Below are 12,728 nucleotides of genomic sequence, written 5' to 3' on the forward strand. Positions count from 1 at the left end.
GAAATTCTGAAGTGTTGCAACACAACTGATCTACAGTACTCATAAATATATAAATATATAAAAATTTGTTTTGCTAAAGTTTACTTTCTAATAGTTAAGAACTTTGATGTCACAGTGGTGAATGGTGTGGACTGTGATGTGACCCCAAGATGCAGAGAAGGAGAGCAAAGTGCAGTCAGTTTCATCATGAGCGCTGATGTGGATGAAGCCGTTGACCACCGTTGAATCAAAGGATGGTATGGTATGCTCTTCATTGTCATTGCACAAGTACAATTACATTTTCAAGATTAGTCAAAAAAAAAAAAATGTACAGGTGTAGTATTCTGCTAAATTGGGTTCATAAACAGTGATTTATTTTGACAGTGAAGTGTATTTCCGGTCTTGTCACCCCCTCCCGGGCAGGAGGGCAACACGGCAGTGCGGCTGGATCGAAAGAGACGTCGGAGACGCTTTGCTGAACAAAAAGTGTCTTTATTACAAGCGAGTGTCATTAAACAGGTCTGCAGTACCCGGAGAAGCCTAGGTAAAAAAAAAACGGAGAAGCCAAAATATCAGTTTTATATTCTTCCTTCCTGTCTCTCTGTAGGTGTGTATGCTAAGTCAAGAGAGCGCATCCTGACCATAAAAGGAGATGTTCGTGTGTAAGTGTCTGGAAAACAACTGCTTTAAGTCAGTTAGCTAAACAGGTAGTCTTTTCTCAAGGAAATGGTTGTCACTTTTGCATTCCGAAGTCCCAATTAGAGCCTCTTTTCCTACGAGAAGTGATCCAACCCACCTGCGAACATCAATCTAAGGGGCCGTATCTTATTATGAGCTAAAACTGAAATACCACTATTTACTTAAACTTGGTGGTTTGCTTTCTCCAAGATGAATATGAGCATTCACCATATGTAGAACATAATATGAGTTAATTAATCCACTTCAACAGAGTTAGAAATAAGAAAACACGATTCTCCTATGTTTAAGTCGACCTCGAATGTCTCCTTGATGGGTTTTTGATGATTTGCTAGCAACAAAGGTGTGTGTCAGAACGTTTTATTTACAAATTGAATGGAGTGGGTGGGCTACACAGGGAAGAGAACAGGAATGGTGATGGGTTGCCTCGTACGGCGCCCTGTAAAAGGTGGGAAAAAAGGTAGACGCTGGGGGAGGATGAGTTAAATAACAAAAGAAGTCGATTTCAGACTGGGCTCCTATTGAGTGGGGCCCAGTCTGGACTGAGAAAAAAGTCCATAGCAAAGCACATATACATGTTACGACATACAACTCGAATCTTGCAACGAGGGTTGAGGGGGGCGGGCATCCGGTCCGAAGCTGCCAGCCACTACGGGCGGTGCTTGGTTTTCCGTCATACCACATGGGGTGAGGCGTCGAAGGCATGGGATGGGGGGTGAGGTATGTTTTTCGGGTGTTTTACGTGGATGTATGTGTGTGAAAGCCTGCAGCGTGTCTCTGTTCCGCGACCTTGGTGCTCTCACAAATGCGATAACAGAGCCCGTCAGTCCACTGAAAGTCAACGACACCAACAACAGGTGTGTGTCTGTGAGAGACGGGGAAGAAGTTTGTTGTATCTTCACTGCACTATCCTCTGGGAGGGTTTTGATGTAATCAATGTCAATCAATGTTTATTTATATAGCCCTAAATCACAAGTGTCTCAAAGGGCTGCACAAGCCACAACGACATCCTCGGTTCAGAGCCCACATAAGGGCAAGGAAAAACTCACAACCCAGTGGGATGTCAATATGAATGACTATGAGAAACCTTGGAGAGGACCGCAGATGTGGGTGACCCCCCCCCACCCCCCCCCCCCCACCCCCTCCTCTAGGGGAGACCGGATGAAATGGACGTCGAGTGGGTCTTGCATAATATTGTGAAAGTCCAGTCCATAGTGGATCTAACATAATAGTGAGAGTCCAGTCCATAGTGGGGCCAGCAGGAGACCACCCCGGGTCCCGACTCTGGACAGCCAGCACTTCATCCATGGCCACCTGCCTTCCACAAGGGAGGGGGGGGGGCAGAAAAGAAAAGAAACGGCAGATCAACTGGTCTAAAAAGGGGGTCTATTTAAAGGCTAGAGCATACAAATGAGTTTTAAGATGGGACTTAAATGCTTCTACTGAGGTAGCATCTCTAACTGTTACCGGGAGGGCATTCCATAGTACTGGAGCCCCAATAGAAAACGCTCTATAGCCCGCAGACTTGTTTTGGGCTCTGGGAGTCACTAATAAGCCGGAGTTCTTTAAACGCAGATTTCTTGCCAGGACATATGGTACAATACAATCGGCAAGATAGGATGGAGCTAGACCGTGTAGTATTTTATATGTAAGGAGTAAAACTTTAAAGTCACAACTTAAGTGCACAGGAAGCCAGTGCAGGTGAGCCAGTATAGGCGTAATATGATCAAAATTTCTTGTTCTTGTCAAAAGTCTAGCAGCCGCATTTTGTACCAACTATAATCTTTTAATGCTAGACATAGGGAGACCCGAAAATAATATGTTACAGTAATCGAGACGAGACGTAACGAACGCATGAATAATGATCTCAGCGTCGCTGTAACAACCTTGCCACGTCGCTTGGAAACAATCCAGGTTAGAATGTTTGTGTTTGGGCGAGCAAAAATACATCTTGAGCTTGTTTGGAGGTTTTAGCAGGGGACCGCAGCTACTGGTATACCGATGGATGGTCGTCCGCCGGGGGGACGTCGTCCGCTGCCACCGAGCGCTGGGCTTCGGGATGGACACACATGGAGCGGTGAGGGAGGAAGGGGACACCCGCCTAGCCAGCCAGATCTATTTCTGATCCTCAAATTCATCACACTTTCCCATCAGAGCAGCCAGCATCTCCAAGATGTCGGCAAAGATTGCATCAAAGATTGCAATATAGTCCAAAATTGCAAAAGTCTGAGTGGCCACTGTTCTATTTGCATCCTCCAATCATCTGTGGCAGTTTTAGGGTACTTTGAACGTAGCGTCTTCCAATTCGTCGATACACCAGAGCAACGCTTACTCCAATCACAATATGTCCTGGTGTCATGGTTCCGAATATGTGGATTTCTTCAACGTCCTCGACTGAAAGGTTCACCAGGCATGCGGCACTACTCTTCTCCCAGGAGTCCGTTGTCTGTCCAGCAACAACCGTTCCGTCAAGACAGGCAGGTTCCCCCGAACCCGAGATCTTGTCGATTTTGTTGAGAGGTCAGTTGATCGATTCCATTATTTAGATTTTAGAGAGCAGTGCAAAGAGAGGCAACAAGAAAGTTAAGACAAAACAAAACAAAGAAGCAAGGGAGAGGGAAGGGGAGCGTCTGCTTTCGATGAGTGCCAGTGAGAATGCAGTACTGAAGTCATACTTGCCAACCTTGAGACCTCCGAATTCGGGAGTGGGGGGGGGCATATAAATAATCTGTTCATGAATGAGTATATCCGTTCGGCCACCGTGTTCAATGGAGAAGTCTGATCTACAAAATTTGCAGGCAGCATACACCTTCCCCTTCAAGCTGTCCTGGATGAACTGAAATTATTTTTTCCAATCATTTTGGAACTTGCAAGCGTACTTCTTCTTCTTACTCGTCGTCGCCATGTCTCTTCTTCGTTCTTCTGCTTCGTCTGTGTTATGTTTTTGGACATTACTACTTGCCGTAGTTTTGAAGCAATGCATGATGGGAATCCGGATGTTGTGTGTCGGTGTATTAACGTGCCGGCTGGAATAAACACACGCTGAGAAATAGATCCGTGCCTGCCTACTTTATGGGTTATAGATAAACCTATGGATAACGGAGACATATATAATAGTCTCCTTTTCAGGTGAGAGAGGACGCTAAAGGCAGTGCCTTTAAGGCACGCCCCCAATATTGTTGTCCGGGTGGAAATCGGGAGAAGTTCGGGAGAATGGTTGCCCCCGGGTGATTTTCGGGAGGGGCACTGAAATTCGGGAGTCTCCCGGGAAAATTGGGAGGGTTGTCAAGTATGACTGAAGTACTGGGCACTAACATTTGCAGACACAATCCAGTGTCGGAGGCTTCCTGATTGAAAACTAGGTACAGGCTTGTCTCCTGTTTAGCAAACAGGAACAGGTGAAGCGAGAGAGAGAAACGGTATCTTCATTTCCCCGTGTGTCTTGCATGACAACCAAGAATCTTTGAAGTCTTGAAGACAAAGGCAGACCACGCCGTAAAGTCCACGACAAACAATTGGACGAAGCTTCAATTCGGTGACCAATGTTAGTACTGGGCACTAACATTTGCAGACACAATCCAGTGTCGCAGGTTTCCTGATTGTAAACCAAGTACATGTTTGTCTCCTGATTAGCAAACAGGAACAAGTGAAGAGAGAGAGAAACAGTATCTTCATTTCCCCGTGTGTCTTGCATGACAACCAAGAATCTTTGAAGTCTTGAAGACAAAGGCAGACCACGCCATAAAGTCCACAACAAACAATTGGACGGAGCTTCAATTCGGTGACCAATGTTAGTACTGGGCACTAACATTTGCAGACACAATCCAGTGTCGCAGGTTTCCTGATTGTAAACCAGGTACAGGTTTGTCTCCTGATTAGCAAACAGGAACAAGTGAAGAGAGAGAGAAACGGTATCTTCATTTCCCCGTGTGTATTGCATGACAACCAATAATCTTTGAAGTCTTGAAGACAAAGGCAGACCACGCCGTAAAGTCCACAACAAACAATTGGACAGAGCTTCAATTCGGTGACCAACACTGTGGCGCACAAGTGGCTGCCCGAAACGGTCGAATGCCTTGACTGCCGTAAGACCGAGGCGAGGCTCCCTGCCAACATGGCCGAGCACCCGGCTGAGGCGAAGACCATGCTGGCACACGGCAGATAAGTTGGGTTTTATAGTAGGCAAAAAGGATGGCAAGCATGTGTGACAGTTTCTTTGTTTGTGTGTTGAGCTGTTTGAAAAAAAAAAAGCTTAATGTTTTGTCAACATATGCCTAAAACAAACTGTCCAGCGCCATGTTTTAATGGTATACAAACTTGGAAATAATCACTTTTATTATTATAGTATATTCATTTAAAACTTATATTTACTATTTTGGCCACTGTAACATTACAAACCGTTTGAACAGTAACACTGTGTTTGGATATTTAATGGACTCATTGGCGTACCACTAGTTTAAGAATCACTTTTTTAGGGGAAGCTGAGCTTCTCTTGCAGTTTTAGAGCAATCACCACAGCCCAGTACTCACTTTTGTATGATCTTTGCACTGTTTCAAGCATTGCTTATTGTGTGTTATGTTTTTGTATTATGGTTGAGCGCTTGCTTAACAAGTGAGACGTAGCAGGATCGATGCCTGCATTCTCCAAACCGCAGAGAAATAGTCCAAGCATACAGTTTCACAGAAAACTGCTCAATTGGAAGATTCCATGTAATTGTCTGATAGCTGAATGGGTAATGATCCATGCGCTCTGAATGGTAAAATGTAACATTTCTATTTAAAAAAAAAAAAAATCAAATAGTATAATAATAGTTTTGTATATTGTTTGATATTTGTTTAAGTGTCTGGCCTTTACAGTGTTGGCTAAGAGAAACCCTGACCTTTGGACAAATGGAATTGAGGACACTTGCTCCAGCCCAAACTCAGATCACTATTATTAAAGGTGTGTACATTGTACATATGTAATGTATGTATATACAGTATAATGTAGTAACAGACACCTTCATAACAATATGTAATATGTACAATATACACGCTGCAAGTATATATATAATGTAGTAACAGACACCTTCATAACAATATGTAATATGTACAATATACACACTGCAAGTATATATATAATGTAGTAACAGACACCTTCATAACAATATGTAATATGTACAATATACACACTGCAAGTATATATATATATATATATATATATATATATATATATATATATATATATATATATATATATATATATATATATATATATATATATATATATAATGTAGTAACAGACACCTTCATAACATTAACTAAACTAACACCCTCCCCGGATTGCTAATAATCAAATGTAAACAATCAAATGCAGATTCTTTTTCTTATGCCTTCTGATCTCTCTCTCTCTCTCTCGCTCTCTCTATGTCCACTACCCCCCCCCCCACCCCACCCCCCCTCCACACTCCTGATTGTAAATAATGTAAATAATTCAATGTGATTATCTTGTGTGATGACTGTATTATGATGATAGTATATATGATAGTATATATCTGTATCATGAATCAATTTAAGTGGACCCCGACTTAAACAAGTTGAAAGACTTATTCGGGTGTTACCATTTAGTGGTCAATTGTACGGAATATGTACTTCACTGTGCAACCTACTAATAAAAGTCTCAATCAATCAATCAAATTATGTAATATGTACAATATACACACTGCAAGTATAAATAATGTAGTAACAGACACCTTCATAACAATATGTAATATGTACAATATACACACCGCAAGTATATATATAATGTAGAAACAGACACCTTCATAACAATATGTAATATGTACAATATACACACTGAAAGTATATATATATAATGTAGTAACAGACACCTTCATAACAATATGTAATATGTACAATATACACGCTGCAAGTATATATATAATGTAGTAACAGACCCCTTCATAACAATATGTAATATGTACACTATGCACACTGCAAGTATATATATCATGTAGTAACAGACACCTTCATAACATTATGTAATATGTACAATATACACACTGCAAGTATAAATAATGTAGTAACAGACACCTTCATAACAATATGTAATATGTACAATATACACGCTGCAAGTATATATATATATATATATATATATATATATATATATATATATATATATATATATATATATATATATATATATATATAATGTAGTAACAAACACCTTCATAACATTATGTAATATGTACAATATACACACTGCAAGGATATATAATGTAGTAACAGACCCCTTCATAACAATATGTAATATGTACACTATGCACACTGCAAGTATATATATCATGTAGTAACAGACACCTTCATAACATTATGTAATATGTACAATATACACACTGCAAGTATAAATAATGTAGTAACAGACACCTTCATAACAATATGTAATATGTACAATATACACGCTGCAAGTATATATATATATATATATATATATATATATATATATATATATATATATATATATATATATATATATATATATATATATATATATAATGTAGTAACAGACACCTTCATAACATTATGTAATATGTACAATATACACACTGCAAGGATATATAATGTAGTAACAGACACCTTCATAACAATATGTAATATGTACACTATGCACACTGCAAGTATATATATAATGTAGTAACAGACACCTTCATAACTGTGGTACACGGGCTTCATCTATTGGTACACCAAAGAATCAATTAAATATTCAAACTGTGTGTAATCTTACAGTGGCCAAAAATATTAAACATTATTCTTAAATAAAACCTCTGCATTGTTTTTAATGACTACTTAGGTCTACTATGCTACTATATCTTATTGTTGGTGATTATAATGGTACTTGGAGAGCCAGGTGTTTTCTGAGGTAGTACTTGGTGAGAACCACTGCCCTAATCCTAACACAGAACCTTGTTCCTAACTTGAAACCCTAACCTTGAATTGAAACCCCCCCGGAGTTGTACGTTTTTTGTTTGGTTTTGATGGTTTGGACCCCAGGTTGCAGTGACACCAGGTGAAGTGCAGGTGAAAAAAACAACGTTTTATTAAGAAAACCAAATAACAAATTAACCAGTCACAGAAAGCTACGCAGCATGTTTAGATACAAAAGGAAACCAAAGATCCAAGGAAGAGGGCTGGCAGGGTACAGGTGTGAAGATAAGAGGTAAAGTCACTGAGAAACAAAGGTAGACAGGAAGTGGGAACGTAAAAATAAGAGCCTTGGAAAGGAAATAATAAAAAACTACAGGAAACTAGTGTTGTCCAAACTGTCATGTGGGATCAGGAAAATGCTGAGAAAAAATGCCCCGAGAAAAATATATTTTGTGATACCAAAGGAAGCAATCATTTCCCCATTTTTTAATAACTCATTTAGGACCACAACAAAAAAACAAGACGCCATAATCAGGTTACTTGGCAGAGAGGCGGGCAAAGGCAAGTCCTCGTAAAACAACAGATTTCATTTTGGCAGACTGGAGCGCCTTCCTTAACCTAATTGTGCTGCGAGGTGAGAACACGGTACAGTAGTTGCATCATCACCTCAGGTGTGAACGACACACCGCCGACGTTAATACTGACGGATGAGGCCGTTTGGAAGTGTCGTTCAACTCGCTCAATTATAAATACTCCCACTGCCGCTCGCTAGTCAGGCACGGGACTCTTATTGTCTTAGTCCCTCCGCGCACACGCAACCTTTGTTTTAACGTCATTGTTTTCGCTGAAATTGCTATTGCTGTTTACATATATATATATATATATATATATATATATATATATATATATATATATATATATATATATATATATATATATATATATATATATATATATATATATATATATATATGTATATATATATATATATATATATATATATATATATATATATATATATATATATATATATATATATATATATATATATATATATATGTATATATATATATATATATATATATATATATATATATATATATATATATATATATGTACGTATATATATATATATATATATATATATATATATATATATATATATATATATATATATATATATATATATATATATATATATATATATATATATATATATATATATACGTATATATATATATATATATATATATATATATATATATATATATATATATATATATATATATATATATATATATATATATATATATATATATATATATATATATATATATATATATATGTAAACAGCAATAGCAATTTCAGCGAAAACAATGACGTTAAAACAAAGGTTATATATATATATATATATATATATATATATATATATATATATATATATATATATATATATATATATATATATATATATATATATATATATGTACGTATATATATATATATATATATATATATATATATATATATATATATATATATATATATATATATATATATATATATATATATATATATATATATATATATATATATATATATATATACGTATATATATATATATATATATATATATATATATATATATATATATATATATATATATATATATATATATATATATATATATATATATATATATATATATATATGTAAACAGCAATAGCAATTTCAGCGAAAACAATGACGTTAAAACAAAGGTTGCGTATATATATATACGTATATAAATATATATATATATATATATATACGTATATATATATATATATATATATATATATATATATATATATATATATATATATATACGTATATATATATATATATATATATATATATATATATATATATATATATATATATACGTATATATATATATATATATATATATATATGTATATATATATATATATATATGTATATATATATATATATATATATATATATATATATGTAAACAGCAATAGCAATTTCAGCGAAAACAATGACGTTAAAACAAAGGTTGCGTATATATATATATACGTATATATATATATATATATATATATATATATATATATATATATATATATATATATATATATATATGTATATATATATATATATATATATATATAAATATATATATATATATATATATATATATATATATATATATATATATATATATATATATATATATATATATATATATATATATATATATATATATATATATATATATATATATCGTGATCGTGATCGTGAGATCGACAGGCGGATCGGTGCGGCATCTTCAGTAATGCGGACGCTGTATCGATCCGTTGTGGTGAAGAAGGAGCTGAGCCGGAAGGCAAAGCTCTCAATTTACTGGTCGATCTATGTTCCCATCCTCACCTATGGTCATGAGCTTTGGGTTATGACCGAAAGGACAAGATCACGGGTACAAGCGGCTGAAATGAGTTTCCTCCGCCGGGTGGCGGGGCTCTCCCTTAGAGATAGGGTGAGTAGCTCTGCCCTCTGGGGGAGCTCAAAGTAAAGCCACTGCTCCTCCACATGGAGAGGAGCCAGATGAGGTGGTTCGAGCATCTGGTCAGGATGCCACCCGAACGCCTCCCTCGGGAGGTGTTTAGGGCACGTCCAACCGGTAGGAGGCCACGGGGAAGACCCAGGACACGTTGGGAAGATTATGTCTCCCGGCTGGCCTGGGAACACGTCGGGATCCCCCGGGAGGAGCTGGACGAAGTGGCTGTGGGGAGGAAAGTCTGGGCTTCCCTGCTTAGGCTGCTGCCCCCGCGACCCGACCTCGGATAAGCGGAAGAAGATGGATGGATGGATGGATGTTTTTAAATCCCTAAATGGTCTGGCCCCACAATACCTGACCGAGCTGCTGCATCACCATACCTCGTCTAGAGCCTTAAAGGTCAGCTGACCAAATGCTTTTGTCGGTCCCCAGATCCAGGCTAAAGACCAGAGGGGACAGAGCCTTTTCCGTTGCCGCCCCTAAGCTCTGGAACAGCCTTCCCCTCCACATTAGGTCAACCCAGAGCCTGGGGGTCTTCAAAACCCTCCTTAAGACCTCTTCTCGCTGGCCTTTGACCCGAGCTGAGTCCGCCCATTAGCCCACCATTTCTAGTCCCACCCCTTCGCTTTAGTTGTATTTTTCAATTTTTCAAAAGATCAGTTAGAATAATACATAATGTTGGATATAGAGAACATACAAACCCTTTATTTATTAAGTCAAAAATATTAAAGTTTGGTGATTTGGTAAAATTGCAAACAGCTAAAATGATGTACAAAGCAAACTATAACCTGCTAGCAAAGAATGTACAACATTTCTTCTCAACTAAAGAGGACAAATATAACCTTAGAGGAAAAAATAATTCAAAACATTTATATGCACGTACAACACTTAAAACTTTTAGCATAACAGTATGTGGAATTAAATTATGGAATGGATTAAGTAAAGAAGTTACAAATTGTACTGACATGATCCAGTTTAAGAGGTTGTTTAAATTAATAGTGCTTACAAAGTACAAAGAAGAAGAATTATGAGAAAAACTTCCAACCTTATTGAAAATATTCTTCATCTCAGTATGTTAATAATGCCTGGATTAATTAATGACATATTACAAACTGTTGTATATACTAATTCATAGATGTTATTTTATTATATAAAAAGGTCAGTAAATGATTTTATATATTTGTAAATGCTTTGAAGTGGGAAAGGGGTAGGATTAAATAAGCTTTCCTTCTTCCTACTCCTTTTCGGGCATGATGTAAATCAGGGGTGTCAAACGTACGGCCCGAGGGCCGGATCAGGCCCGCAAACAGATGTTATCCGGCCCGCGGGATGAGTTTGCTAAGTATAAAAATGACCTTGAAATTTTTGAATGAAAGAAACTGCTGTTCCAAATGTGTCCACTGGATGTCGCAACAACAATTCTTTGTTTCTTTGTAGATCATGCTACATATGTACAAAATAAACCACATGATGTTAGTACATCAGTCGAGAAAAATGATCAAACTATATAAATAACATACTGTAATTTGATTTTGATGTATTTTTTTTATCTTGACAGATTGAAAATTAACACCAATGAGTTGACTGATGAACATTATCACATAATTTATTCAGAAAATATAAATAACGACACATAAAGTATATATATTATTAACCGCAACATGTAATTGTAAAAAAAACAACAACAACATTATGATTTGTACAATTTCAGAATGTGCTTGTTAAATTTTTAAACAAAGAAAACAATCTGAAGTTTTCTTTATTTTTAACTTATCGTGCCGTGATTTTACCAGTCCGGCACAGTTGGGAGTAGGTTTTTTTCCATGTGGCCCCCGATCTAAAATGAGTTCGACACCCCTGATGTAAATGAAATGATATGAAATTGTGTGATGTATTATGATGTAAATGTGTTCATGTTCGAAATAAACTAAAAGAAAGAAAAAGAAAGAAAAGAAAGAATTTGTCGCACTTTTATTATTATTATTTTTATCCCGCAAATATTTTTTACTTTTTATCCGACCCCTTTTACCGTGTTGCATTTGCACTATCTTCTTCAGCACATTCATTGTTTATGTTCTTTGTTTGTGTTTTTTTTTGTTTTGCTTAGTTTTTTTTTTTGCTCTATGCTTTTTTTTTAACCTGTAAAGCACTTTGGTTCAATTTAAAAGTTGTTGAAAACGTGCTATATAAACAAAGTTGACTTGACTTAACAGTAAAGAGATAGCACACGTTAAACCAACAAAGATATGTTTTCTTTTCTTCCTGCGTGAGATAATGTGACGAGCGTGCGAAAGACATTTGTCAGATTAATTGTTCTGTTGTGGTTGTCATTGAGTCCCGGCGAGGAGGGATTACATTTTGGATACTTTATCACTACAATTTACAAACTGCTGACTCATTATCTCCCGACGGGGGTCCGCCTTTCAAAGCCGCCCACAGAGTTCTGTGAACATTTTACAAAAAGTGAATGCATTAAAAAGAATCCAAAAAAATTGTTTATTTAAAGCTTTTTGACTGTCAAACGTGGTTTTTTTTTATTCCAATTGATACTGATGATGATTTACTGATACTTTGATCATGTAAG

At 36.3% G+C, this 12,728-nt stretch overlaps 1 long non-coding RNA gene across 1 annotated transcript; it reads left to right on the plus strand.

Annotated features, from left to right (window-relative positions):
• The first annotated feature begins 225 nt into the window (after window positions 1-225).
• LOC133665125 (uncharacterized) lies at window positions 226-612 on the plus strand. Its single transcript, XR_009828689.1, has 3 exons — window positions 226-236; window positions 403-523; window positions 587-612. It is a non-coding gene; the product is annotated as an uncharacterized LOC133665125 (long non-coding RNA).
• Window positions 613-12,728: the final 12,116 nt, after the last annotated feature.

Source organism: Entelurus aequoreus, linkage group LG02 (assembly GCF_033978785.1).
Source record: "Entelurus aequoreus isolate RoL-2023_Sb linkage group LG02, RoL_Eaeq_v1.1, whole genome shotgun sequence".
Classification (NCBI taxonomy): Eukaryota; Metazoa; Chordata; class Actinopteri; order Syngnathiformes; family Syngnathidae; genus Entelurus; species Entelurus aequoreus.